Here is a 27,449-nt window from a genome sequence, read left to right on the forward strand (position 1 = left end):
GATCAATTCCATTGAGAGTTTTTCAAAGTTTATCGCGTTTTTTAATCGCGATGGTTACCAGTCCAAATTCGTAGATCAAAAATATCAATGGCATAGAGATAGGTTCAATTCATCTATTTGAATGATTCTGGATAAATTTCATTGCGAGTTTTTCAAAGTTTATCGCGCTTTTTTATTCGCGATGGTTACGAGTCCAAATTCAATGAGCAAACATTTCTATCACTTTGAAGTGATTTTCTTATTCATCCATTGGGACTGGGAGGGTAATTTTTCATTTTTGAATGTCAACGGCCATATCACGTGGAACGCACCTGGTCTCGTCAGCTCCCAGAAGTTAAGTTACGTCGAGTCCCGTTAGTACTTGGAAGGGTGACCGCTTGGGAATACGGGATGTCGTTGGCGATGAATATTTTGTTTTCAATAACAAATTTCTTGAAATTTTTTTTCAATCACGATGGTTACCAGTCCAAATTCGTAGATCAAAAATATCAATGGCATAGAGATAGGTTCAATTCATCTATTTGAATGATTCTGGATAAATTTCATTGCGAGTTTTTCAAAGTTTATCGCGCTTTTTTATTCGCGATGGTTACGAGTCCAAATTCAATGAACAAACATTTCTATCACTTTGAAGTGATTTTCTATTCATCCATTGGGACTGGGAGGGTAATTTTTCATTTTTGAATGTCAACGGCCATATCACGTAGAACGCACCTGGTCTCGTCAGCTCCCAGAAGTTAAGTTACGTCGAGTCCCGTTAGTACTTGGAAGGGTGACCGCTTGGGAATACGGGATGTCGTTGGCGATGAATAGTTTGTTTTCAATAACAAATTTCTTGAAATTTCTTTTTCAATCACGATGGTTACCAGTCCAAATTCGTAGATAAAACATTTCAATGCCTTAGAAATAGGTTCAATTCATCTATAAGAATGATTCTGGATCAATTCCATTGAGAGTTTTTCAAAGTTTATCGCGTTTTTTAATCGCGATGGTTACCAGTCCAAATTCGTAGATCAAAAATATCAATGGCATAGAGATAGGTTCAATTCATCTATTTAAATGATTCTGGATAAATTTCATTGCGAGTTTTTCAAAGTTTATCGCGCTTTTTTATTCGCGATGGTTACGAGTCCAAATTCAATGAACAAACATTTCTATCACTTTGAAGTGATTTTCTATTCATCCATTGGGACTGGGAGGGTAATTTTTCATTTTTGAATGTCAACGGCCATATCACGTAGAACGCACCTGGTCTCGTCAGCTCCCAGAAGTTAAGTTACGTCGAGTCCCGTTAGTACTTGGAAGGGTGACCGCTTGGGAATACGGGATGTCGTTTGCGATGAATAGTTTGTTTTCAATAACAAATTTCTTGAAATTTTTTTTTCAATCACGATGGTTACCAGTCCAAATTCGTAGATAAAACATTTCAATGCCTTAGAGATAGGTTCAATTCATCTATAAGAATGATTCTGGATCAATTCCATTGAGAGTTTTTCAAAGTTTATCGCGTTTTTTAATCGCGATGGTTACCAGTCCAAATTCGTAGATCAAAAATATCAATGGCATAGAGATAGGTTCAATTCATCTATTTGAATGATTCTGGATAAATTTCATTGCGAGTTTTTCAAAGTTTATCGCGCTTTTTTATTCGCGATGGTTACGAGTCCAAATTCAATGAACAAACATTTCTATCACTTTGAAGTGATTTTCTATTCATCCATTGGGACTGGGAGGGTAATTTTTCATTTTTGAATGTCAACGGCCATATCACGTAGAACGCACCTGGTCTCGTCAGCTCCCAGAAGTTAAGTTACGTCGAGTCCCGTTAGTACTTGGAAGGGTGACCGCTTGGGAATACGGGATGTCGTTGGCGATGAATAGTTTGTTTTCAATAACAAATTTCTTGAAATTTCTTTTTCAATCACGATGGTTACCAGTCCAAATTCGTAGATAAAACATTTCAATGCCTTAGAGATAGGTTTAATTCATCTATAAGAATGATTCTGGATCAATTCCATTGAGAGTTTTTCAAAGTTTATCGCGTTTTTTAATCGCGATGGTTACCAGTCCAAATTCGTAGATCAAAAATATCAATGGCATAGAGATAGGTTCAATTCATCTATTTAAATGATTCTGGATAAATTTCATTGCGAGTTTTTCAAAGTTTATCGCGCTTTTTTATTCGCGATGGTTACGAGTCCAAATTCAATGAACAAACATTTCTATCACTTTGAAGTGATTTTCTTATTCATCCATTGGGACTGGGAGGGTAATTTTTCATTTTTGAATGTCAACGGCCATATCACGTAGAACGCACCTGGTCTCGTCAGCTCCCAGAAGTTAAGTTACGTCGAGTCCCGTTAGTACTTGGAAGGGTGACCGCTTGGGAATACGGGATGTCGTTGGCGATGAATATTTTGTTTTCAATAACAAATTTCTTGAAATTTTTTTTCAATCACGATGGTTACCAGTCCAAATTCGTAGATCAAAAATATCAATGGCATAGAGATAGGTTCAATTCATCTATTTGAATGATTCTGGATAAATTTCATTGCGAGTTTTTCAAAGTTTATCGCGCTTTTTTATTCGCGATGGTGACGAGTCCAAATTCAATGAACAAACATTTCTATCACTTTGAAGTGATTTTCTATTCATCCATTGGGACTGGGAGGGTAATTTTTCATTTTTGAATGTCAACGGCCATATCACGTAGAACGCACCTGGTCTCGTCAGCTCCCAGAAGTTAAGTTACGTCGAGTCCCGTTAGTACTTGGAAGGGTGACCGCTTGGGAATACGGGATGTCGTTGGCGATGAATAGTTTGTTTTCAATAACAAATTTCTTGAAATTTTTTTTTCAATCACGATGGTTACCAGTCCAAATTCGTAGATAAAACATTTCAATGCCTTAGAGATAGGTTCAATTCATTTATAAGAATGATTCTGGATCAATTCCATTGAGAGTTTTTCAAAGTTTATCGCGTTTTTTAATCGCGATGGTTACCAGTCCAAATTCGTAGATCAAAAATATCAATGGCATAGAGATAGGTTCAATTCATCTATTTGAATGATTCTGGATAAATTTCATTGCGAGTTTTTCAAAGTTTATCGCGCTTTTTTATTCGCGATGGTTACGAGTCCAAATTCAATGAACAAACATTTCTATCATTTTGAAGTGATTTTCTTATTCATCCATTGGGACTGGGAGGGTAATTTTTCATTTTTGAATGTCAACGGCCATATCACGTGGAACGCACCTGGTCTCGTCAGCTCCCAGAAGTTAAGTTACGTCGAGTCCCGTTAGTACTTGGAAGGGTGACCGCTTGGGAATACGGGATGTCGTTGGCGATGAATATTTTGTTTTCAATAACAAATTTCTTGAAATTTTTTTTCAATCACGATGGTTACCAGTCCAAATTCGTAGATCAAAAATATCAATGGCATAGAGATAGGTTCAATTCATCTATTTGAATGATTCTGGATAAATTTCATTGCGAGTTTTTCAAAGTTTATCGCGCTTTTTTATTCGCGATGGTTACGAGTCCAAATTCAATGAACAAACATTTCTATCACTTTGAAGTGATTTTCTATTCATCCATTGGGACTGGGAGGGTAATTTTTCATTTTTGAATGTCAACGGCCATATCACGTAGAACGCACCTGGTCTCGTCAGCTCCCAGAAGTTAAGTTACGTCGAGTCCCGTTAGTACTTGGAAGGGTGACCGCTTGGGAATACGGGATGTCGTTGGCGATGAATAGTTTGTTTTCAATAACAAATTTCTTGAAATTTTTTTTTCAATCACGATGGTTACCAGTCCAAATTCGTAGATAAAACATTTCAATGCCTTAGAAATAGGTTCAATTCATCTATAAGAATGATTCTGGATCAATTCCATTGAGAGTTTTTCAAAGTTTATCGCGTTTTTTAATCGCGATGGTTACCAGTCCAAATTCGTAGATCAAAAATATCAATGGCATAGAGATAGGTTCAATTCATCTATTTAAATGATTCTGGATAAATTTCATTGCGAGTTTTTCAAAGTTTATCGCGCTTTTTTATTCGCGATGGTTACGAGTCCAAATTCAATGAACAAACATTTCTATCACTTTGAAGTGATTTTCTATTCATCCATTGGGACTGGGAGGGTAATTTTTCATTTTTGAATGTCAACGGCCATATCACGTAGAACGCACCTGGTCTCGTCAGCTCCCAGAAGTTAAGTTACGTCGAGTCCCGTTAGTACTTGGAAGGGTGACCGCTTGGGAATACGGGATGTCGTTTGCGATGAATAGTTTGTTTTCAATAACAAATTTCTTGAAATTTTTTTTTCAATCACGATGGTTACCAGTCCAAATTCGTAGATAAAACATTTCAATGCCTTAGAGATAGGTTCAATTCATCTATAAGAATGATTCTGGATCAATTCCATTGAGAGTTTTTCAAAGTTTATCGCGTTTTTTAATCGCGATGGTTACCAGTCCAAATTCGTAGATCAAAAATATCAATGGCATAGAGATAGGTTCAATTCATCTATTTGAATGATTCTGGATAAATTTCATTGCGAGTTTTTCAAAGTTTATCGCGCTTTTTTATTCGCGATGGTTACGAGTCCAAATTCAATGAACAAACATTTCTATCACTTTGAAGTGATTTTCTATTCATCCATTGGGACTGGGAGGGTAATTTTTCATTTTTGAATGTCAACGGCCATATCACGTAGAACGCACCTGGTCTCGTCAGCTCCCAGAAGTTAAGTTACGTCGAGTCCCGTTAGTACTTGGAAGGGTGACCGCTTGGGAATACGGGATGTCGTTTGCGATAAATAGTTTGTTTTCAATAACAAATTTCTTGAAATTTTTTTTTCAATCACGATGGTTACCAGTCCAAATTCGTAGATAAAACATTTCAATGCCTTAGAGATAGGTTCAATTCATCTATAAGAATGATTCTGGATCAATTCCATTGAGAGTTTTTTCAAAGTTTATCGCGTTTTTTAATCGCGATGGTTACCAGTCCAAATTCGTAGATCAAAAATATCAATGGCATAGAGATAGGTTCAATTCATCTATTTAAATGATTCTGGATAAATTTCATTGCGAGTTTTTCAAAGTTTATCGCGCTTTTTTATTCGCGATGGTTACGAGTCCAAATTCAATGAACAAACATTTCTATCACTTTGAAGTGATTTTCTATTCATCCATTGGGACTGGGAGGGTAATTTTTCATTTTTGAATGTCAACGGCCATATCACGTAGAACGCACCTGGTCTCGTCAGCTCCCAGAAGTTAAGTTACGTCGAGTCCCGTTAGTACTTGGAAGGGTGACCGCTTGGGAATACGGGATGTCGTTTGCGATGAATAGTTTGTTTTCAATAACAAATTTCTTGAAATTTTTTTTTCAATCACGATGGTTACCAGTCCAAATTCGTAGATAAAACATTTCAATGCCTTAGAGATAGGTTCAATTCATCTATAAGAATGATTCTGGATCAATTCCATTGAGAGTTTTTCAAAGTTTATCGCGTTTTTTAATCGCGATGGTTACCAGTCCAAATTCGTAGATCAAAAATATCAATGGCATAGAGATAGGTTCAATTCATCTATTTGAATGATTCTGGATAAATTTCATTGCGAGTTTTTCAAAGTTTATCGCGCTTTTTTATTCGCGATGGTTACGAGTCCAAATTCAATGAACAAACATTTCTATCACTTTGAAGTGATTTTCTATTCATCCATTGGGACTGGGAGGGTAATTTTTCATTTTTGAATGTCAACGGCCATATCACGTAGAACGCACCTGGTCTCGTCAGCTCCCAGAAGTTAAGTTACGTCGAGTCCCGTTAGTACTTGGAAGGGTGACCGCTTGGGAATACGGGATGTCGTTTGCGATAAATAGTTTGTTTTCAATAACAAATTTCTTGAAATTTTTTTTTCAATCACGATGGTTACCAGTCCAAATTCGTAGATAAAACATTTCAATGCCTTAGAGATAGGTTCAATTCATCTATAAGAATGATTCTGGATCAATTCCATTGAGAGTTTTTTCAAAGTTTATCGCGTTTTTTAATCGCGATGGTTACCAGTCCAAATTCGTAGATCAAAAATATCAATGGCATAGAGATAGGTTCAATTCATCTATAGGAATGATTCTGGATAAATTTCATTGCGAGTTTTTCAAAGTTTATCGCGCTTTTTTATTCGCGATGGTTACGAGTCCAAATTCAATGAACAAACATTTCTATCACTTTGAAGTGATTTTCTATTCATCCATTGGGACTGGGAGGGTAATTTTTCATTTTTGAATGTCAACGGCCATATCACGTAGAACGCACCTGGTCTCGTCAGCTCCCAGAAGTTAAGTTACGTCGAGTCCCGTTAGTACTTGGAAGGGTGACCGCTTGGGAATACGGGATGTCGTTTGCGATAAATAGTTTGTTTTCAATAACAAATTTCTTGAAATTTTTTTTTCAATCACGATGGTTACCAGTCCAAATTCGTAGATAAAACATTTCAATGCCTTAGAGATAGGTTCAATTCATCTATAAGAATGATTCTGGATCAATTCCATTGAGAGTTTTTCAAAGTTTATCGCGTTTTTTAATCGCGATGGTTACCAGTCCAAATTCGTAGATCAAAAATATCAATGGCATAGAGATAGGTTCAATTCATCTATTTGAATGATTCTGGATAAATTTCATTGCGAGTTTTTCAAAGTTTATCGCGCTTTTTTATTCGCGATGGTTACGAGTCCAAATTCAATGAACAAACATTTCTATCACTTTGAAGTGATTTTCTATTCATCCATTGGGACTGGGAGGGTAATTTTTCATTTTTGAATGTCAACGGCCATATCACGTAGAACGCACCTGGTCTCGTCAGCTCCCAGAAGTTAAGTTACGTCGAGTCCCGTTAGTACTTGGAAGGGTGACCGCTTGGGAATACGGGATGTCGTTTGCGATAAATAGTTTGTTTTCAATAACAAATTTCTTGAAATTTTTTTTTCAATCACGATGGTTACCAGTCCAAATTCGTAGATAAAACATTTCAATGCCTTAGAGATAGGTTCAATTCATCTATAAGAATGATTCTGGATCAATTCCATTGAGAGTTTTTTCAAAGTTTATCGCGTTTTTTAATCGCGATGGTTACCAGTCCAAATTCGTAGATCAAAAATATCAATGGCATAGAGATAGGTTCAATTCATCTATAGGAATGATTCTGGATAAATTTCATTGCGAGTTTTTCAAAGTTTATCGCGCTTTTTTATTCGCGATGGTTACGAGTCCAAATTCAATGAACAAACATTTCTATCACTTTGAAGTGATTTTCTATTCATCCATTGGGACTGGGAGGGTAATTTTTCATTTTTGAATGTCAACGGCCATATCACGTAGAACGCACCTGGTCTCGTCAGCTCCCAGAAGTTAAGTTACGTCGAGTCCCGTTAGTACTTGGAAGGGTGACCGCTTGGGAATACGGGATGTCGTTTGCGATAAATAGTTTGTTTTCAATAACAAATTTCTTGAAATTTTTTTTTCAATCACGATGGTTACCAGTCCAAATTCGTAGATAAAACATTTCAATGCCTTAGAGATAGGTTCAATTCATCTATAAGAATGATTCTGGATCAATTCCATTGAGAGTTTTTCAAAGTTTATCGCGTTTTTTAATCGCGATGGTTACCAGTCCAAATTCGTAGATCAAAAATATCAATGGCATAGAGATAGGTTCAATTCATCTATTTGAATGATTCTGGATAAATTTCATTGCGAGTTTTTCAAAGTTTATCGCGCTTTTTTATTCGCGATGGTTACGAGTCCAAATTCAATGAACAAACATTTCTATCACTTTGAAGTGATTTTCTATTCATCCATTGGGACTGGGAGGGTAATTTTTCATTTTTGAATGTCAACGGCCATATCACGTAGAACGCACCTGGTCTCGTCAGCTCCCAGAAGTTAAGTTACGTCGAGTCCCGTTAGTACTTGGAAGGGTGACCGCTTGGGAATACGGGATGTCGTTTGCGATAAATAGTTTGTTTTCAATAACAAATTTCTTGAAATTTTTTTTTCAATCACGATGGTTACCAGTCCAAATTCGTAGATAAAACATTTCAATGCCTTAGAGATAGGTTCAATTCATCTATAAGAATGATTCTGGATCAATTCCATTGAGAGTTTTTTCAAAGTTTATCGCGTTTTTTAATCGCGATGGTTACCAGTCCAAATTCGTAGATCAAAAATATCAATGGCATAGAGATAGGTTCAATTCATCTATAGGAATGATTCTGGATAAATTTCATTGCGAGTTTTTCAAAGTTTATCGCGCTTTTTTATTCGCGATGGTTACGAGTCCAAATTCAATGAACAAACATTTCTATCACTTTGAAGTGATTTTCTATTCATCCATTGGGACTGGGAGGGTAATTTTTCATTTTTGAATGTCAACGGCCATATCACGTAGAACGCACCTGGTCTCGTCAGCTCCCAGAAGTTAAGTTACGTCGAGTCCCGTTAGTACTTGGAAGGGTGACCGCTTGGGAATACGGGATGTCGTTGGCGATGAATAGTTTGTTTTCAATAACAAATTTCTTGAAATTTTTTTTTCAATCACGATGGTTACCAGTCCAAATTCGTAGATAAAACATTTCAATGCCTTAGAGATAGGTTCAATTCATCTATAAGAATGATTCTGGATCAATTCCATTGAGAGTTTTTCAAAGTTTATCGCGTTTTTTAATCGCGATGGTTACCAGTCCAAATTCGTAGATCAAAAATATCAATGGCATAGAGATAGGTTCAATTCATCTATTTGAATGATTCTGGATAAATTTCATTGCGAGTTTTTCAAAGTTTATCGCGCTTTTTTATTCGCGATGGTTACGAGTCCAAATTCAATGAACAAACATTTCTATCACTTTGAAGTGATTTTCTATTCATCCATTGGGACTGGGAGGGTAATTTTTCATTTTTGAATGTCAACGGCCATATCACGTAGAACGCACCTGGTCTCGTCAGCTCCCAGAAGTTAAGTTACGTCGAGTCCCGTTAGTACTTGGAAGGGTGACCGCTTGGGAATACGGGATGTCGTTTGCGATAAATAGTTTGTTTTCAATAACAAATTTCTTGAAATTTTTTTTTCAATCACGATGGTTACCAGTCCAAATTCGTAGATAAAACATTTCAATGCCTTAGAGATAGGTTCAATTCATCTATAAGAATGATTCTGGATCAATTCCATTGAGAGTTTTTTCAAAGTTTATCGCGTTTTTTAATCGCGATGGTTACCAGTCCAAATTCGTAGATCAAAAATATCAATGGCATAGAGATAGGTTCAATTCATCTATAGGAATGATTCTGGATAAATTTCATTGCGAGTTTTTCAAAGTTTATCGCGCTTTTTTATTCGCGATGGTTACGAGTCCAAATTCAATGAACAAACATTTCTATCACTTTGAAGTGATTTTCTATTCATCCATTGGGACTGGGAGGGTAATTTTTCATTTTTGAATGTCAACGGCCATATCACGTAGAACGCACCTGGTCTCGTCAGCTCCCAGAAGTTAAGTTACGTCGAGTCCCGTTAGTACTTGGAAGGGTGACCGCTTGGGAATACGGGATGTCGTTTGCGATAAATAGTTTGTTTTCAATAACAAATTTCTTGAAATTTTTTTTTCAATCACGATGGTTACCAGTCCAAATTCGTAGATAAAACATTTCAATGCCTTAGAGATAGGTTCAATTCATCTATAAGAATGATTCTGGATCAATTCCATTGAGAGTTTTTTCAAAGTTTATCGCGTTTTTTAATCGCGATGGTTACCAGTCCAAATTCGTAGATCAAAAATATCAATGGCATAGAGATAGGTTCAATTCATCTATAGGAATGATTCTGGATAAATTTCATTGCGAGTTTTTCAAAGTTTATCGCGCTTTTTTATTCGCGATGGTTACGAGTCCAAATTCAATGAACAAACATTTCTATCACTTTGAAGTGATTTTCTATTCATCCATTGGGACTGGGAGGGTAATTTTTCATTTTTGAATGTCAACGGCCATATCACGTAGAACGCACCTGGTCTCGTCAGCTCCCAGAAGTTAAGTTACGTCGAGTCCCGTTAGTACTTGGAAGGGTGACCGCTTGGGAATACGGGATGTCGTTGGCGATGAATAGTTTGTTTTCAATAACAAATTTCTTGAAATTTTTTTTTCAATCACGATGGTTACCAGTCCAAATTCGTAGATAAAACATTTCAATGCCTTAGAGATAGGTTCAATTCATCTATAAGAATGATTCTGGATCAATTCCATTGAGAGTTTTTTCAAAGTTTATCGCGTTTTTTAATCGCGATGGTTACCAGTCCAAATTCGTAGATCGAAAATATCAATGGCATAGAGATAGGTTCAATTCATCTATAGGAATGATTCTGGATAAATTTCATTGCGAGTTTTTCAAAGTTTATCGCGCTTTTTTATTCGCGATGGTTACGAGTCCAAATTCAATGAACAAACATTTCTATCACTTTGAAGTGATTTTCTATTCATCCATTGGGACTGGGAGGGTAATTTTTCATTTTTGAATGTCAACGGCCATATCACGTAGAACGCACCTGGTCTCGTCAGCTCCCAGAAGTTAAGTTACGTCGAGTCCCGTTAGTACTTGGAAGGGTGACCGCTTGGGAATACGGGATGTCGTTGGCGATGAATAGTTTGTTTTCAATAACAAATTTCTTGAAATTTTTTTTTCAATCACGATGGTTACCAGTCCAAATTCGTAGATAAAACATTTCAATGCCTTAGAGATAGGTTCAATTCATCTATAAGAATGATTCTGGATCAATTCCATTGAGAGTTTTTCAAAGTTTATCGCGTTTTTTAATCGCGATGGTTACCAGTCCAAATTCGTAGATCAAAAATATCAATGGCATAGAGATAGGTTCAATTCATCTATAGGAATGATTCTGGATAAATTTCATTGCGAGTTTTTCAAAGTTTATCGCGCTTTTTTATTCGCGATGGTTACGAGTCCAAATTCAATGAACAAACATTTCTATCACTTTGAAGGGATTTTCTATTCATCCATTGGGACTGGGAGGGTAATTTTTCATTTTTGAATGTCAACGGCCATATCACGTAGAACGCACCTGGTCTCGTCAGCTCCCAGAAGTTAAGTTACGTCGAGTCCCGTTATTACTTGGAAGGGTGACCGCTTGGGAATACGGGATGTCGTTTGCGATAAATAGTTTGTTTTCAATAACAAATTTCTTGAAATTTTTTTTTCAATCACGATGGTTACCAGTCCAAATTCGTAGATAAAACATTTCAATGCCTTAGAGATAGGTTCAATTCATCTATAAGAATGATTCTGGATCAATTCCATTGAGAGTTTTTCAAAGTTTATCGCGTTTTTTAATCGCGATGGTTACCAGTCAAAATTCGTAGATCAAAAATATCAATGGCATAGAGATAGGTTCAATTCATCTATTTGAATGATTCTGGATAAATTTCATTGCGAGTTTTTCAAAGTTTATCGCGCTTTTTTATTCGCGATGGTTACGAGTCCAAATTCAATGAACAAACATTTCTATCACTTTGAATTGATTTTCTATTCATCCATTGGGACTGGGAGGGTAATTTTTCATTTTTGAATGTCAACGGCCATATCACGTAGAACGCACCTGGTCTCGTCAGCTCCCAGAAGTTAAGTCACGTCGAGTCCTGTTAGTACTTGGAAGGGTGACCGCTTGGGATGTCGTTGGCGATGAATATTTTGTTTTCAATAACAAATTTCTTGAAATTTTTTTTCAATCGCGATGGTTACCAGTCCAAATTCGTAGATCAAAAATATCAATGGCATAGAGATAGGTTCAATTCATCTATTTGAATGATTCTGGATAAATTTCATTGCGAGTTTTTCAAAGTTTATCGCGCTTTTTTATTCGCGATGGTTACGAGTCCAAATTCAATGAACAAACATTTCTATCACTTTGAAGTGATTTTCTATTCATCCATTGGGACTGGGAGGGTAATTTTTCATTTTTGAATGTCAACGGCCATATCACGTAGAACGCACCTGGTCTCGTCAGCTCCCAGAAGTTAAGTTACGTCGAGTCCCGTTAGTACTTGGAAGGGTGACCGCTTGGGAATACGGGATGTCGTTTGCGATAAATAGTTTGTTTTCAATAACAAATTTCTTGAAATTTTTTTTTCAATCACGATGGTTACCAGTCCAAATTCGTAGATAAAACATTTCAATGCCTTAGAGATAGGTTCAATTCATCTATAAGAATGATTCTGGATCAATTCCATTGAGAGTTTTTTCAAAGTTTATCGCGTTTTTTAATCGCGATGGTTACCAGTCCAAATTCGTAGATCAAAAATATCAATGGCATAGAGATAGGTTCAATTCATCTATAGGAATGATTCTGGATAAATTTCATTGCGAGTTTTTCAAAGTTTATCGCGCTTTTTTATTCGCGATGGTTACGAGTCCAAATTCAATGAACAAACATTTCTATCACTTTGAAGTGATTTTCTATTCATCCATTGGGACTGGGAGGGTAATTTTTCATTTTTGAATGTCAACGGCCATATCACGTAGAACGCACCTGGTCTCGTCAGCTCCCAGAAGTTAAGTTACGTCGAGTCCCGTTAGTACTTGGAAGGGTGACCGCTTGGGAATACGGGATGTCGTTTGCGATAAATAGTTTGTTTTCAATAACAAATTTCTTGAAATTTTTTTTTCAATCACGATGGTTACCAGTCCAAATTCGTAGATAAAACATTTCAATGCCTTAGAGATAGGTTCAATTCATCTATAAGAATGATTCTGGATCAATTCCATTGAGAGTTTTTTCAAAGTTTATCGCGTTTTTTAATCGCGATGGTTACCAGTCCAAATTCGTAGATCAAAAATATCAATGGCATAGAGAAAGGTTCAATTCATCTATAGGAATGATTCTGGATAAATTTCATTGCGAGTTTTTCAAAGTTTATCGCGCTTTTTTATTCGCGATGGTTACGAGTCCAAATTCAATGAACAAACATTTCTATCACTTTGAAGTGATTTTCTATTCATCCATTGGGACTGGGAGGGTAATTTTTCATTTTTGAATGTCAACGGCCATATCACGTAGAACGCACCTGGTCTCGTCAGCTCCCAGAAGTTAAGTTACGTCGAGTCCCGTTAGTACTTGGAAGGGTGACCGCTTGGGAATACGGGATGTCGTTGGCGATGAATAGTTTGTTTTCAATAACAAATTTCTTGAAATTTTTTTTTCAATCACGATGGTTACCAGTCCAAATTCGTAGATAAAACATTTCAATGCCTTAGAGATAGGTTCAATTCATCTATAAGAATGATTCTGGATCAATTCCATTGAGAGTTTTTTCAAAGTTTATCGCGTTTTTTAATCGCGATGGTTACCAGTCCAAATTCGTAGATCAAAAATATCAATGGCATAGAGATAGGTTCAATTCATCTATAGGAATGATTCTGGATAAATTTCATTGCGAGTTTTTCAAAGTTTATCGCGCTTTTTTATTCGCGATGGTTACGAGTCCAAATTCAATGAACAAACATTTCTATCACTTTGAAGTGATTTTCTATTCATCCATTGGGACTGGGAGGGTAATTTTTCATTTTTGAATGTCAACGGCCATATCACGTAGAACGCACCTGGTCTCGTCAGCTCCCAGAAGTTAAGTTACGTCGAGTCCCGTTAGTACTTGGAAGGGTGACCGCTTGGGAATACGGGATGTCGTTGGCGATGAATAGTTTGTTTTCAATAACAAATTTCTTGAAATTTTTTTTTCAATCACGATGGTTACCAGTCCAAATTCGTAGATAAAACATTTCAATGCCTTAGAGATAGGTTCAATTCATCTATAAGAATGATTCTGGATCAATTCCATTGAGAGTTTTTCAAAGTTTATCGCGTTTTTTAATCGCGATGGTTACCAGTCCAAATTCGTAGATCAAAAATATCAATGGCATAGAGATAGGTTCAATTCATCTATAGGAATGATTCTGGATAAATTTCATTGCGAGTTTTTCAAAGTTTATCGCGCTTTTTTATTCGCGATGGTTACGAGTCCAAATTCAATGAACAAACATTTCTATCACTTTGAAGGGATTTTCTATTCATCCATTGGGACTGGGAGGGTAATTTTTCATTTTTGAATGTCAACGGCCATATCACGTAGAACGCACCTGGTCTCGTCAGCTCCCAGAAGTTAAGTTACGTCGAGTCCCGTTAGTACTTGGAAGGGTGACCGCTTGGGAATACGGGATGTCGTTTGCGATAAATAGTTTGTTTTCAATAACAAATTTCTTGAAATTTTTTTTTCAATCACGATGGTTACCAGTCCAAATTCGTAGATAAAACATTTCAATGCCTTAGAGATAGGTTCAATTCATCTATAAGAATGATTCTGGATCAATTCCATTGAGAGTTTTTCAAAGTTTATCGCGTTTTTTAATCGCGATGGTTACCAGTCAAAATTCGTAGATCAAAAATATCAATGGCATAGAGATAGGTTCAATTCATCTATTTGAATGATTCTGGATAAATTTCATTGCGAGTTTTTCCAAGTTTATCGCGCTTTTTTATTCGCGATGGTTACGAGTCCAAATTCAATGAACAAACATTTCTATCACTTTGAATTGATTTTCTATTCATCCATTGGGACTGGGAGGGTAATTTTTCATTTTTGAATGTCAACGGCCATATCACGTAGAACGCACCTGGTCTCGTCAGCTCCCAGAAGTTAAGTCACGTCGAGTCCTGTTAGTACTTGGAAGGGTGACCGCTTGGGATGTCGTTGGCGATGAATATTTTGTTTTCAATAACAAATTTCTTGAAATTTTTTTTCAATCGCGATGGTCACCAGTCCAAATTCGTAGATCAAAAATATCAATGGCATAGAGATAGGTTCAATTCATCTATTTGAATGATTCTGGATAAATTTCATTGCGAGTTTTTCAAAGTTTATCGCGCTTTTTTATTCGCGATGGTTACGAGTCCAAATTCAATGAACAAACATTTCTATCACTTTGAAGTGATTTTCTATTCATCCATTGGGACTGGGAGGGTAATTTTTCATTTTTGAATGTCAACGGCCATATCACGTAGAACGCACCTGGTCTCGTCAGCTCCCAGAAGTTAAGTTACGTCGAGTCCCGTTAGTACTTGGAAGGGTGACCGCTTGGGAATACGGGATGTCGTTGGCGATGAATAGTTTGTTTTCAATAACAAATTTCTTGAAATTTTTTTTTCAATCACGATGGTTACCAGTCCAAATTCGTAGATAAAACATTTCAATGCCTTAGAGATAGGTTCAATTCATCTATAAGAATGATTCTGGATCAATTCCATTGAGAGTTTTTCAAAGTTTATCGCGTTTTTTAATCGCGATGGTTACCAGTCCAAATTCGTAGATCAAAAATATCAATGGCATAGAGATAGGTTCAATTCATCTATAGGAATGATTCTGGATAAATTTCATTGCGAGTTTTTCAAAGTTTATCGCGCTTTTTTATTCGCGATGGTTACGAGTCCAAATTCAATGAACAAACATTTCTATCACTTTGAAGGGATTTTCTATTCATCCATTGGGACTGGGAGGGTAATTTTTCATTTTTGAATGTCAACGGCCATATCACGTAGAACGCACCTGGTCTCGTCAGCTCCCAGAAGTTAAGTTACGTCGAGTCCCGTTAGTACTTGGAAGGGTGACCGCTTGGGAATACGGGATGTCGTTTGCGATAAATAGTTTGTTTTCAATAACAAATTTCTTGAAATTTTTTTTTCAATCACGATGGTTACCAGTCCAAATTCGTAGATCAAAAATATCAATGGCATAGAGATAGGTTCAATTCATCTATAGGAATGATTCTGGATAAATTTCATTGCGAGTTTTTCAAAGTTTATCGCGCTTTTTTATTCGCGATGGTTACGAGTCCAAATTCAATGAACAAACATTTCTATCACTTTGAAGGGATTTTCTATTCATCCATTGGGACTGGGAGGGTAATTTTTCATTTTTGAATGTCAACGGCCATATCACGTAGAACGCACCTGGTCTCGTCAGCTCCCAGAAGTTAAGTTACGTCGAGTCCCGTTAGTACTTGGAAGGGTGACCGCTTGGGAATACGGGATGTCGTTTGCGATAAATAGTTTGTTTTCAATAACAAATTTCTTGAAATTTTTTTTTCAATCACGATGGTTACCAGTCCAAATTCGTAGATAAAACATTTCAATGCCTTAGAGATAGGTTCAATTCATCTATAAGAATGATTCTGGATCAATTCCATTGAGAGTTTTTCAAAGTTTATCGCGTTTTTTAATCGCGATGGTTACCAGTCAAAATTCGTAGATCAAAAATATCAATGGCATAGAGATAGGTTCAATTCATCTATTTGAATGATTCTGGATAAATTTCATTGCGAGTTTTTCCAAGTTTATCGCGCTTTTTTATTCGCGATGGTTACGAGTCCAAATTCAATGAACAAACATTTCTATCACTTTGAATTGATTTTCTATTCATCCATTGGGACTGGGAGGGTAATTTTTCATTTTTGAATGTCAACGGCCATATCACGTAGAACGCACCTGGTCTCGTCAGCTCCCAGAAGTTAAGTCACGTCGAGTCCTGTTAGTACTTGGAAGGGTGACCGCTTGGGATGTCGTTGGCGATGAATATTTTGTTTTCAATAACAAATTTCTTGAAATTTTTTTTCAATCGCGATGGTCACCAGTCCAAATTCGTAGATCAAAAATATCAATGGCATAGAGATAGGTTCAATTCATCTATTTGAATGATTCTGGATAAATTTCATTGCGAGTTTTTCAAAGTTTATCGCGCTTTTTTATTCGCGATGGTTACGAGTCCAAATTCAATGAACAAACATTTCTATCACTTTGAAGTGATTTTCTATTCATCCATTGGGACTGGGAGGGTAATTTTTCATTTTTGAATGTCAACGGCCATATCACGTAGAACGCACCTGGTCTCGTCAGCTCCCAGAAGTTAAGTTACGTCGAGTCCCGTTAGTACTTGGAAGGGTGACCGCTTGGGAATACGGGATGTCGTTGGCGATGAATAGTTTGTTTTCAATAACAAATTTCTTGAAATTTTTTTTTCAATCACGATGGTTACCAGTCCAAATTCGTAGATAAAACATTTCAATGCCTTAGAGATAGGTTCAATTCATCTATAAGAATGATTCTGGATCAATTCCATTGAGAGTTTTTCAAAGTTTATCGCGTTTTTTAATCGCGATGGTTACCAGTCCAAATTCGTAGATCAAAAATATCAATGGCATAGAGATAGGTTCAATTCATCTATAGGAATGATTCTGGATAAATTTCATTGCGAGTTTTTCAAAGTTTATCGCGCTTTTTTATTCGCGATGGTTACGAGTCCAAATTCAATGAACAAACATTTCTATCACTTTGAAGGGATTTTCTATTCATCCATTGGGACTGGGAGGGTAATTTTTCATTTTTGAATGTCAACGGCCATATCACGTAGAACGCACCTGGTCTCGTCAGCTCCCAGAAGTTAAGTTACGTCGAGTCCCGTTAGTACTTGGAAGGGTGACCGCTTGGGAATACGGGATGTCGTTTGCGATAAATAGTTTGTTTTCAATAACAAATTTCTTGAAATTTTTTTTTCAATCACGATGGTTACCAGTCCAAATTCGTAGATAAAACATTTCAATGCCTTAGAGATAGGTTCAATTCATCTATAAGAATGATTCTGGATCAATTCCATTGAGAGTTTTTCAAAGTTTATCGCGTTTTTTAATCGCGATGGTTACCAGTCAAAATTCGTAGATCAAAAATATCAATGGCATAGAGATAGGTTCAATTCATCTATTTGAATGATTCTGGATAAATTTCATTGCGAGTTTTTCCAAGTTTATCGCGCTTTTTTATTCGCGATGGTTACGAGTCCAAATTCAATGAACAAACATTTCTATCACTTTGAATTGATTTTCTATTCATCCATTGGGACTGGGAGGGTAATTTTTCATTTTTGAATGTCAACGGCCATATCACGTAGAACGCACCTGGTCTCGTCAGCTCCCAGAAGTTAAGTCACGTCGAGTCCTGTTAGTACTTGGAAGGGTGACCGCTTGGGATGTCGTTGGCGATGAATATTTTGTTTTCAATAACAAATTTCTTGAAATTTTTTTTCAATCGCGATGGTCACCAGTCCAAATTCGTAGATCAAAAATATCAATGGCATAGAGATAGGTTCAATTCATCTATTTGAATGATTCTGGATAAATTTCATTGCGAGTTTTTCAAAGTTTATCGCGCTTTTTTATTCGCGATGGTTACGAGTCCAAATTCAATGAACAAACATTTCTATCACTTTGAAGTGATTTTCTATTCATTCATTGGGACTGGGAGGGTAATTTTTCATTTTTGAATGTCAACGGCCATATCACGTAGAACGCACCTGGTCTCGTCAGCTCCCAGAAAATAAGTTACGTCGAGTCCCGTTAGTACTTGGAAGGGTGACCGCTTGGGAATACGGGATGTCGTTGGCGATGAATATTTTGTTTTCAATAACAAATTTCTTGAAATTTTTTTTTCAATCACGATGGTTACCAGTCCAAATTCGTAGATCAAAAATATCAATGGCATAGAGATAGGTTCAATTCATCTATTTGAATGATTCTGGATAAATTTCATTGCGAGTTTTTCAAAGTTTATCGCGCTTTTTTATTCGCGATGGTTACGAGTCCAAATTCAATGAACAAACATTTCTATCACTTTGAAGTGATTTTCTATTCATCCATTGGGACTGGGAGGGTAATTTTTCATTTTTGAATGTCAACGGCCATATCACGTAGAACACACCTGGTCTCGTCAGATCCCAGAAGTTAAGTTACGTCGAGTCCCGTTAGTACTTGGAAGGGTGACCGCTTGGGAATACGGGATGTCGTTTGCGATGAATAGTTTGTTTTCAGTAACAAATTTCTTGAAATTTTTTTTTCAATCACGATGGTTACCAGTCCAAATTCGTAGATAAAACATTTCAATGCCTTAGAGATAGGTTCAATTCATCTATAAGAATGATTATGGATCAATTCCATTGAGAGTTTTTCAAAGTTTATCGCGTTTTTTAATCGCGATGGTTACCAGTCCAAATTCGTAGATCAAAAATATCAATGGCATAGAGATAGGTTCAATTCATCTATTTGAATGATTCTGGATAAATTTCATTGCGAGTTTTTCAAAGTTTATCGCGCTTTTTTATTCGCGATGGTTACGAGTCCAAATTCAATGAACAAACATTTCTATCACTTTGAATTGATTTTCTATTCATCCATTGGGACTGGGAGGGTAATTTTTCATTTTTGAATGTCAACGGCCATATCACGTAGAACGCACCTGGTCTCGTCAGCTCCCAGAAGTTAAGTCACGTCGAGTCCTGTTAGTACTTGGAAGGGTGACCGCTTGGGATGTCGTTGGCGATGAATATTTTGTTTTCAATAACAAATTTCTTGAAATTTTTTTTCAATCGCGATGGTTACCAGTCCAAATTCGTAGATCAAAAATATCAATGGCATAGAGATAGGTTCAATTCATCTATTTGAATGATTCTGGATAAATTTCATTGCGAGTTTTTCAAAGTTTATCGCGCTTTTTTATTCGCGATGGTTACGAGTCCAAATTCAATGAACAAACATTTCTATCACTTTGAAGTGATTTTCTATTCATTCATTGGGACTGGGAGGGTAATTTTTCATTTTTGAATGTCAACGGCCATATCACGTAGAACGCACCTGGTCTCGTCAGCTCCCAGAAGTTAAGTTACGTCGAGTCCCGTTAGTACTTGGAAGGGTGACCGCTTGGGAATACGGGATGTCGTTGGCGATGAATATTTTGTTTTCAATAACAAATTTCTTGAAATTTTTTTTTCAATCACGATGGTTACCAGTCCAAATTCGTAGATCAAAAATATCAATGGCATAGAGATAGGTTCAATTCATCTATTTGAATGATTCTGGATAAATTTCATTGCGAGTTTTTCAAAGTTTATCGCGCTTTTTTATTCGCGATGGTTACGAGTCCAAATTCAATGAACAAACATTTCTATCACTTTGAAGTGATTTTCTATTCATCCATTGGGACTGGGAGGGTAATTTTTCATTTTTGAATGTCAACGGCCATATCACGTAGAACACACCTGGTCTCGTCAGATCCCAGAAGTTAAGTTACGTCGAGTCCCGTTAGTACTTGGAAGGGTGACCGCTTGGGAATACGGGATGTCGTTTGCGATGAATAGTTTGTTTTCAGTAACAAATTTCTTGAAATTTTTTTTTCAATCACGATGGTTACCAGTCCAAATTCGTAGATAAAACATTTCAATGCCTTAGAGATAGGTTCAATTCATCTATAAGAATGATTCTGGATCAATTCCATTGAGAGTTTTTCAAAGTTTATCGCGTTTTTTAATCGCGATGGTTACCAGTCCAAATTCGTAGATCAAAAATATCAATGGCATAGAGATAGGTTCAATTCATCTATTTGAATGATTCTGGATAAATTTCATTGCGAGTTTTTCAAAGTTTATCGCGCTTTTTTATTCGCGATGGTTACGAGTCCAAATTCAATGAACAAACATTTCTATCACTTTGAAGTGATTTTCTATTCATCCATTGGGACTGGGAGGGTAATTTTTCATTTTTGAATGTCAACGGCCATATCACGTAGAACGCACCTGGTCTCGTCAGCTCCCAGAAGTTAAGTCACGTCGAGTCCCGTTAGTACTTGGAAGGGTGACCGCTTGGGAATACGGGATGTCGTTGGCGATGAATAGTTTGTTTTCAATAACAAATTTCTTGAAATTTTTTTTTCAATCACGATGGTTACCAGTCCAAATTCGTAGATAAAACATTTCAATGCCTTAGAGATAGGTTCAATTCATCTATAAGAATGATTCTGGATCAATTCCATTGAGAGTTTTTCAAAGTTTATCGCGTTTTTTAATCGCGATGGTTACCAGTCCAAATTCGTAGATCAAAAATATCAATGGCATAGAGATAGGTTCAATTCATCTATTTGAATGATTCTGGATAAATTTCATTGCGAGTTTTTCAAAGTTTATCGCGCTTTTTTATTCGCGATGGTTACGAGTCCAAATTCAATGAACAAACATTTCTATCACTTTGAAGTGATTTTCTATTCATCCATTGGGACTGGGAGGGTAATTTTTCATTTTTGAATGTCAACGGCCATATCACGTAGAACGCACCTGGTCTCGTCAGCTCCCAGAAGTTAAGTCACGTCGAGTCCCGTTAGTACTTGGAAGGGTGACCGCTTGGGAATACGGGATGTCGTTGGCGATGAATAGTTTGTTTTCAATAACAAATTTCTTGAAATTTTTTTTTCAATCACGATGGTTACCAGTCCAAATTCGTAGATAAAACATTTCAATGCCTTAGAGATAGGTTCAATTCATCTATAAGAATGATTCTGGATCAATTCCATTGAGAGTTTTTCAAAGTTTATCGCGTTTTTTAATCGCGATGGTTACCAGTCCAAATTCGTAGATCAAAAATATCAATGGCATAGAGATAGGTTCAATTCATCTATTTAAATGATTCTGGATAAATTTCATTGCGAGTTTTTCAAAGTTTATCGCGCTTTTTTATTCGCGATGGTTACGAGTCCAAATTCAATGAACAAACATTTCTATCACTTTGAAGTGATTTTCTATTCATCCATTGGGACTGGGAGGGTAATTTTTCATTTTTGAATGTCAACGGCCATATCACGTAGAACACACCTGGTCTCGTCAGATCCCAGAAGTTAAGTTACGTCGAGTCCCGTTAGTACTTGGAAGGGTGACCGCTTGGGAATACGGGATGTCGTTTGCGATAAATAGTTTGTTTTCAATAACAAATTTCTTGAAATTTTTTTTTCAATCACGATGGTTACCAGTCCAAATTCGTAGATAAAACATTTCAATGCCTTAGAGATAGGTTCAATTCATCTATAAGAATGATTCTGGATCAATTCCATTGAGAGTTTTTTCAAAGTTTATCGCGTTTTTTAATCGCGATGGTTACCAGTCCAAATTCGTAGATCAAAAATATCAATGGCATAGAGATAGGTTCAATTCATCTATAGGAATGATTCTGGATAAATTTCATTGCGAGTTTTTCAAAGTTTATCGCGCTTTTTTATTCGCGATGGTTACGAGTCCAAATTCAATGAACAAACATTTCTATCACTTTGAAGTGATTTTCTATTCATCCATTGGGACTGGGAGGGTAATTTTTCATTTTTGAATGTCAACGGCCATATCACGTAGAACGCACCTGGTCTCGTCAGCTCCCAGAAGTTAAGTTACGTCGAGTCCCGTTAGTACTTGGAAGGGTGACCGCTTGGGAATACGGGATGTCGTTGGCGATGAATATTTTGTTTTCAATAACAAATTTCTTGAAATTTTTTTTCAATCACGATGGTTACCAGTCCAAATTCGTAGATCAAAAATATCAATGGCATAGAGATAGGTTCAATTCATCTATTTGAATGATTCTGGATAAATTTCATTGCGAGTTTTTCAAAGTTTATCGCGCTTTTTTATTCGCGATGGTTACGAGTCCAAATTCAATGAACAAACATTTCTATCACTTTGAAGTGATTTTCTATTCATCCATTGGGACTGGGAGGGTAATTTTTCATTTTTGAATGTCAACGGCCATATCACGTAGAACGCACCTGGTCTCGTCAGCTCCCAGAAGTTAAGTTACGTCGAGTCCCGTTAGTACTTGGAAGGGTGACCGCTTGGGAATACGGTATGTCGTTTGCGATGAATAGTTTGTTTTCAATAACAAATTTCTTGAAATTTTTTTTTCAATCACGATGGTTACCAGTCCAAATTCGTAGATAAAACATTTCAAAGCCTTAGAGATAGGTTCAATTCATCTATAAGAATGATTCTGGATCAATTCCATTGAGAGTTTTTCAAAGTTTATCGCGTTTTTTAATCGCGATGGTTACCAGTCCAAATTCGTAGATCAAAAATATCAATGGCATAGAGATAGGTTCAATTCATCTATTTGAATGATTCTGGATAAATTTCATTGCGAGTTTTTCAAAGTTTATCGCGCTTTTTTATTCGCGATGGTTACGAGTCCAAATTCAATGAACAAACATTTCTATCACTTTGAAGTGATTTTCTATTCATCCATTGGGACTGGGAGGGTAATTTTTCATTTTTGAATGTCAACGGCCATATCACGTAGAACGCACCTGGTCTCGTCAGCTCCCAGAAGTTAAGTCACGTCGAGTCCCGTTAGTACTTGGAAGGGTGACCGCTTGGGAATACGGGATGTCGTTGGCGATGAATAGTTTGTTTTCAATAACAAATTTCTTGAAATTTTTTTTTCAATCACGATGGTTACCAGTCCAAATTCGTAGATAAAACATTTCAATGCCTTAGAGATAGGTTCAATTCATCTATAAGAATGATTCTGGATCAATTCCATTGAGAGTTTTTCAAAGTTTATCGCGTTTTTTAATCGCGATGGTTACCAGTCCAAATTCGTAGATCAAAAATATCAATGGCATAGAGATAGGTTCAATTCATCTATTTGAATGATTCTGGATAAATTTCATTGCGAGTTTTTCAAAGTTTATCGCGCTTTTTTATTCGCGATGGTTACGAGTCCAAATTCAATGAACAAACATTTCTATCACTTTGAAGTGATTTTCTATTCATCCATTGGGACTGGGAGGGTAATTTTTCATTTTTGAATGTCAACGGCCATATCACGTAGAACGCACCTGGTCTCGTCAGCTCCCAGAAGTTAAGTTACGTCGAGTCCCGTTAGTACTTGGAAGGGTGACCGCTTGGGAATACGGGATGTCGTTTGCGATGAATAGTTTGTTTTCAATAACAAATTTCTTGAAATTTTTTTTTCAATCACGATGGTTACCAGTCCAAATTCGTAGATAAAACATTTCAAAGCCTTAGAGATAGGTTCAATTCATCTATAAGAATGATTCTGGATCAATTCCATTGAGAGTTTTTCAAAGTTTATCGCGTTTTTTAATCGCGATGGTTACCAGTCCAAATTCGTAGATCAAAAATATCAATGGCATAGAGATAGGTTCAATTCATCTATTTGAATGATTCTGGATAAATTTCATTGCGAGTTTTTCAAAGTTTATCGCGCTTTTTTATTCGCGATGGTTACGAGTCCAAATTCAATGAACAAACATTTCTATCACTTTGAAGTGATTTTCTATTCATCCATTGGGACTGGGAGGGTAATTTTTCATTTTTGAATGTCAACGGCCATATCACGTAGAACGCACCTGGTCTCGTCAGCTCCCAGAAGTTAAGTCACGTCGAGTCCCGTTAGTACTTGGAAGGGTGACCGCTTGGGAATACGGGATGTCGTTGGCGATGAATAGTTTGTTTTCAATAACAAATTTCTTGAAATTTTTTTTTCAATCACGATGGTTACCAGTCCAAATTCGTAGATAAAACATTTCAATGCCTTAGAGATAGGTTCAATTCATCTATAAGAATGATTCTGGATCAATTCCATTGAGAGTTTTTCAAAGTTTATCGCGTTTTTTAATCGCGATGGTTACCAGTCCAAATTCGTAGATCAAAAATATCAATGGCATAGAGATAGGTTCAATTCATCTATTTGAATGATTCTGGATAAATTTCATTGCGAGTTTTTCAAAGTTTATCGCGCTTTTTTATTCGCGATGGTTACGAGTCCAAATTCAATGAACAAACATTTCTATCACTTTGAAGTGATTTTCTATTCATCCATTGGGACTGGGAGGGTAATTTTTCAATTTTGAATGTCAACGGCCATATCACGTAGAACGCACCTGGTCTCGTCAGCTCCCAGAAGTTAAGTTACGTCGAGTCCCGTTAGTACTTGGAAGGGTGACCGCTTGGGAATACGGGATGTCGTTGGCGATGAATATTTTGTTTTCAATAACAAATTTCTTGAAATTTTTTTTCAATCACGATGGTTACCAGTCCAAATTCGTAGATCAAAAATATCAATGGCATAGAGATAGGTTCAATTCATCTATTTGAATGATTCTGGATAAATTTCATTGCGAGTTTTTCAAAGTTTATCGCGCTTTTTTATTCGCGATGGTTACGAGTCCAAATTCAATGAACAAACATTTCTATCACTTTGAAGTGATTTTCTATTCATCCATTGGGACTGGGAGGGTAATTTTTCATTTTTGAATGTCAACGGCCATATCACGTAGAACGCACCTGGTCTCGTCAGCTCCCAGAAGTTAAGTTACGTCGAGTCCCGTTAGTACTTGGAAGGGTGACCGCTTGGGAATACGGGATGTCGTTTGCGATGAATAGTTTGTTTTCAATAACAAATTTCTTGAAATTTTTTTTTCAATCACGATGGTTACCAGTCCAAATTCGTAGATAAAACATTTCAAAGCCTTAGAGATAGGTTCAATTCATCTATAAGAATGATTCTGGATCAATTCCATTGAGAGTTTTTCAAAGTTTATCGCGTTTTTTAATCGCGATGGTTACCAGTCCAAATTCGTAGATCAAAAATATCAATGGCATAGAGATAGGTTCAATTCATCTATTTGAATGATTCTGGATAAATTTCATTGCGAGTTTTTCAAAGTTTATCGCGCTTTTTTATTCGCGATGGTTACGAGTCCAAATTCAATGAACAAACATTTCTATCACTTTGAAGTGATTTTCTATTCATCCATTGGGACTGGGAGGGTAATTTTTCAATTTTGAATGTCAACGGCCATATCACGTAGAACGCACCTGGTCTCGTCAGCTCCCAGAAGTTAAGTTACGTCGAGTCCCGTTAGTACTTGGAAGGGTGACCGCTTGGGAATACGGGATGTCGTTGGCGATGAATATTTTGTTTTCAATAACAAATTTCTTGAAATTTTTTTTCAATCACGATGGTTACCAGTCCAAATTCGTAGATCAAAAATATCAATGGCATAGAGATAGGTTCAATTCATCTATTTGAATGATTCTGGATAAATTTCATTGCGAGTTTTTCAAAGTTTATCGCGCTTTTTTATTCGCGATGGTTACGAGTCCAAATTCAATGAACAAACATTTCTATCACTTTGAAGTGATTTTCTATTCATCCATTGGGACTGGGAGGGTAATTTTTCATTTTTGAATGTCAACGGCCATATCACGTAGAACGCACCTGGTCTCGTCAGCTCCCAGAAGTTAAGTTACGTCGAGTCCCGTTAGTACTTGGAAGGGTGACCGCTTGGGAATACGGGATGTCGTTGGCGATGAATAGTTTGTTTTCAATAACAAATTTCTTGAAATTTTTTTTTCAATCACGATGGTTACCAGTCCAAATTCGTAGATAAAACATTTCAATGCCTTAGAGATAGGTTCAATTCATCTATAAGAATGATTCTGGATCAATTCCATTGAGAGTTTTTCAAAGTTTATCGCGTTTTTTAATCGCGATGGTTACCAGTCCAAATTCGTAGATCAAAAATATCAATGGCATAGAGATAGGTTCAATTCATCTATTTGAATGATTCTGGATAAATTTCATTGCGAGTTTTTCAAAGTTTATCGCGCTTTTTTATTCGCGATGGTTACGAGTCCAAATTCAATGAACAAACATTTCTATCACTTTGAAGTGATTTTCTATTCATCCATTGGGACTGGGAGGGTAATTTTTCATTTTTGAATGTCAACGGCCATATCACGTAGAACGCACCTGGTCTCGTCAGCTCCCAGAAGTTAAGTCACGTCGAGTCCCGTTAGTACTTGGAAGGGTGACCGCTTGGGAATACGGGATGTCGTTGGCGATGAATAGTTTGTTTTCAATAACAAATTTCTTGAAATTTTTTTTTCAATCACGATGGTTACCAGTCCAAATTCGTAGATAAAACATTTCAATGCCTTAGAGATAGGTTCAATTCATCTATAAGAATGATTCTGGATCAATTCCATTGAGAGTTTTTCAAAGTTTATCGCGTTTTTTAATCGCGATGGTTACCAGTCCAAATTCGTAGATCAAAAATATCAATGGCATAGAGATAGGTTCAATTCATCTATTTGAATGATTCTGGATACATTTCATTGCGAGTTTTTCAAAGTTTATCGCGCTTTTTTATTCGCGATGGTTACGAGTCCAAATTCAATGAACAAACATTTCTATCACTTTGAAGTGATTTTCTATTCATCCATTGGGACTGGGAGGGTAATTTTTCATTTTTGAATGTCAATGGCCATATCACGTAGAACGCACCTGGTCTCGTCAGCTCCCAGAAGTTAAGTCACGTCGAGTCCCGTTAGTACTTGGAAGGGTGACCGCTTGGGAATACGGGATGTCGTTGGCGATGAATAGTTTGTTTTCAATAACAAATTTCTTGAAATTTTTTTTTCAATCACGATGGTTACCAGTCCAA

At 36.6% G+C, this 27,449-nt stretch overlaps 50 pseudogenes; all 50 read left to right on the plus strand.

Annotated features, from left to right (window-relative positions):
* Positions 1–283: 283 nt before the first annotated feature.
* On the plus strand, positions 284–402 carry LOC124333725 (annotated as a pseudogene).
* Positions 403–686: 284 nt separating this feature from the next.
* On the plus strand, positions 687–805 carry LOC124335610 (annotated as a pseudogene).
* Positions 806–1,220: 415 nt separating this feature from the next.
* Positions 1,221–1,339, plus strand: LOC124334377 (annotated as a pseudogene).
* A 415-nt stretch (positions 1,340–1,754) lies between these two features.
* Positions 1,755–1,873, plus strand: LOC124335621 (annotated as a pseudogene).
* A 416-nt stretch (positions 1,874–2,289) lies between these two features.
* On the plus strand, positions 2,290–2,408 carry LOC124335633 (annotated as a pseudogene).
* Positions 2,409–2,692: 284 nt separating this feature from the next.
* Positions 2,693–2,811, plus strand: LOC124335644 (annotated as a pseudogene).
* A 416-nt stretch (positions 2,812–3,227) lies between these two features.
* On the plus strand, positions 3,228–3,346 carry LOC124333726 (annotated as a pseudogene).
* A 284-nt stretch (positions 3,347–3,630) lies between these two features.
* Positions 3,631–3,749, plus strand: LOC124335655 (annotated as a pseudogene).
* Positions 3,750–4,164: 415 nt separating this feature from the next.
* On the plus strand, positions 4,165–4,283 carry LOC124334378 (annotated as a pseudogene).
* Positions 4,284–4,698: 415 nt separating this feature from the next.
* On the plus strand, positions 4,699–4,817 carry LOC124334381 (annotated as a pseudogene).
* Positions 4,818–5,233: 416 nt separating this feature from the next.
* Positions 5,234–5,352, plus strand: LOC124334382 (annotated as a pseudogene).
* A 415-nt stretch (positions 5,353–5,767) lies between these two features.
* LOC124334383 lies at positions 5,768–5,886 on the plus strand (annotated as a pseudogene).
* A 416-nt stretch (positions 5,887–6,302) lies between these two features.
* LOC124334384 lies at positions 6,303–6,421 on the plus strand (annotated as a pseudogene).
* A 415-nt stretch (positions 6,422–6,836) lies between these two features.
* On the plus strand, positions 6,837–6,955 carry LOC124334385 (annotated as a pseudogene).
* Positions 6,956–7,371: 416 nt separating this feature from the next.
* Positions 7,372–7,490, plus strand: LOC124334387 (annotated as a pseudogene).
* A 415-nt stretch (positions 7,491–7,905) lies between these two features.
* LOC124334388 lies at positions 7,906–8,024 on the plus strand (annotated as a pseudogene).
* Positions 8,025–8,440: 416 nt separating this feature from the next.
* LOC124335667 lies at positions 8,441–8,559 on the plus strand (annotated as a pseudogene).
* A 415-nt stretch (positions 8,560–8,974) lies between these two features.
* On the plus strand, positions 8,975–9,093 carry LOC124334389 (annotated as a pseudogene).
* A 416-nt stretch (positions 9,094–9,509) lies between these two features.
* On the plus strand, positions 9,510–9,628 carry LOC124334390 (annotated as a pseudogene).
* Positions 9,629–10,044: 416 nt separating this feature from the next.
* On the plus strand, positions 10,045–10,163 carry LOC124335678 (annotated as a pseudogene).
* A 416-nt stretch (positions 10,164–10,579) lies between these two features.
* LOC124335690 lies at positions 10,580–10,698 on the plus strand (annotated as a pseudogene).
* A 415-nt stretch (positions 10,699–11,113) lies between these two features.
* Positions 11,114–11,232, plus strand: LOC124329889 (annotated as a pseudogene).
* An 810-nt stretch (positions 11,233–12,042) lies between these two features.
* LOC124334391 lies at positions 12,043–12,161 on the plus strand (annotated as a pseudogene).
* Positions 12,162–12,577: 416 nt separating this feature from the next.
* On the plus strand, positions 12,578–12,696 carry LOC124334392 (annotated as a pseudogene).
* Positions 12,697–13,112: 416 nt separating this feature from the next.
* Positions 13,113–13,231, plus strand: LOC124335701 (annotated as a pseudogene).
* Positions 13,232–13,647: 416 nt separating this feature from the next.
* Positions 13,648–13,766, plus strand: LOC124335712 (annotated as a pseudogene).
* A 415-nt stretch (positions 13,767–14,181) lies between these two features.
* Positions 14,182–14,300, plus strand: LOC124334393 (annotated as a pseudogene).
* An 810-nt stretch (positions 14,301–15,110) lies between these two features.
* LOC124329572 lies at positions 15,111–15,229 on the plus strand (annotated as a pseudogene).
* A 415-nt stretch (positions 15,230–15,644) lies between these two features.
* Positions 15,645–15,763, plus strand: LOC124334394 (annotated as a pseudogene).
* A 285-nt stretch (positions 15,764–16,048) lies between these two features.
* On the plus strand, positions 16,049–16,167 carry LOC124334395 (annotated as a pseudogene).
* Positions 16,168–16,977: 810 nt separating this feature from the next.
* LOC124329583 lies at positions 16,978–17,096 on the plus strand (annotated as a pseudogene).
* A 415-nt stretch (positions 17,097–17,511) lies between these two features.
* On the plus strand, positions 17,512–17,630 carry LOC124334397 (annotated as a pseudogene).
* An 810-nt stretch (positions 17,631–18,440) lies between these two features.
* On the plus strand, positions 18,441–18,559 carry LOC124329835 (annotated as a pseudogene).
* Positions 18,560–18,844: 285 nt separating this feature from the next.
* LOC124330925 lies at positions 18,845–18,963 on the plus strand (annotated as a pseudogene).
* An 810-nt stretch (positions 18,964–19,773) lies between these two features.
* LOC124329595 lies at positions 19,774–19,892 on the plus strand (annotated as a pseudogene).
* A 285-nt stretch (positions 19,893–20,177) lies between these two features.
* On the plus strand, positions 20,178–20,296 carry LOC124330937 (annotated as a pseudogene).
* A 415-nt stretch (positions 20,297–20,711) lies between these two features.
* On the plus strand, positions 20,712–20,830 carry LOC124334708 (annotated as a pseudogene).
* Positions 20,831–21,245: 415 nt separating this feature from the next.
* LOC124334709 lies at positions 21,246–21,364 on the plus strand (annotated as a pseudogene).
* Positions 21,365–21,779: 415 nt separating this feature from the next.
* Positions 21,780–21,898, plus strand: LOC124330948 (annotated as a pseudogene).
* Positions 21,899–22,314: 416 nt separating this feature from the next.
* On the plus strand, positions 22,315–22,433 carry LOC124329606 (annotated as a pseudogene).
* Positions 22,434–22,717: 284 nt separating this feature from the next.
* Positions 22,718–22,836, plus strand: LOC124329917 (annotated as a pseudogene).
* A 415-nt stretch (positions 22,837–23,251) lies between these two features.
* Positions 23,252–23,370, plus strand: LOC124334711 (annotated as a pseudogene).
* A 415-nt stretch (positions 23,371–23,785) lies between these two features.
* LOC124334399 lies at positions 23,786–23,904 on the plus strand (annotated as a pseudogene).
* Positions 23,905–24,319: 415 nt separating this feature from the next.
* On the plus strand, positions 24,320–24,438 carry LOC124334712 (annotated as a pseudogene).
* Positions 24,439–24,853: 415 nt separating this feature from the next.
* Positions 24,854–24,972, plus strand: LOC124329618 (annotated as a pseudogene).
* Positions 24,973–25,256: 284 nt separating this feature from the next.
* LOC124334400 lies at positions 25,257–25,375 on the plus strand (annotated as a pseudogene).
* A 415-nt stretch (positions 25,376–25,790) lies between these two features.
* Positions 25,791–25,909, plus strand: LOC124329631 (annotated as a pseudogene).
* A 284-nt stretch (positions 25,910–26,193) lies between these two features.
* Positions 26,194–26,312, plus strand: LOC124329643 (annotated as a pseudogene).
* A 415-nt stretch (positions 26,313–26,727) lies between these two features.
* Positions 26,728–26,846, plus strand: LOC124334713 (annotated as a pseudogene).
* Positions 26,847–27,261: 415 nt separating this feature from the next.
* Positions 27,262–27,380, plus strand: LOC124335276 (annotated as a pseudogene).
* Positions 27,381–27,449: the final 69 nt, after the last annotated feature.

The sequence above is a fragment of the Daphnia pulicaria genome, chromosome 3, assembly GCF_021234035.1.
Source record: "Daphnia pulicaria isolate SC F1-1A chromosome 3, SC_F0-13Bv2, whole genome shotgun sequence".
Taxonomy (NCBI): domain Eukaryota; kingdom Metazoa; phylum Arthropoda; class Branchiopoda; order Diplostraca; family Daphniidae; genus Daphnia; species Daphnia pulicaria.